Genomic DNA, 302 nt, shown 5'->3' with positions numbered 1-302 from the left:
CCCGTGAGCCGGGCAGCGCCGCAGCCGTTCCGCCAGGACCCTGCCCGCCGTCCCGGGGGCGTCTCCGGGCCCGGGGTCCTGTCTGTGCGCTGAGGAGAGGGGCCTTGCAGCGCCCACCCCCCTCCTTCCAGCCATCTCCCTTCCCTTCATTTTCTTTCCAACGGGCTCCGAGAACGCTCCTCTTCCTCCTCCTCCTGCTGTTGCCGGAGCTCCTAGGGCTGTGAGCAGAAATCTAATGAGACCCGACTGCCTGGTTATGTAACTCCGCACCCTGCTTACGGCTCCTGTCTTCCACCCCCACC

The sequence above is a fragment of the Merops nubicus genome, unplaced genomic scaffold (genome assembly GCF_000691845.1).
Source record: "Merops nubicus isolate BGI_N331 unplaced genomic scaffold, ASM69184v1 scaffold34551, whole genome shotgun sequence".
Lineage (NCBI taxonomy): Eukaryota > Metazoa > Chordata > Aves > Coraciiformes > Meropidae > Merops > Merops nubicus.
This window is presented reverse-complemented; position numbering follows the sequence as displayed.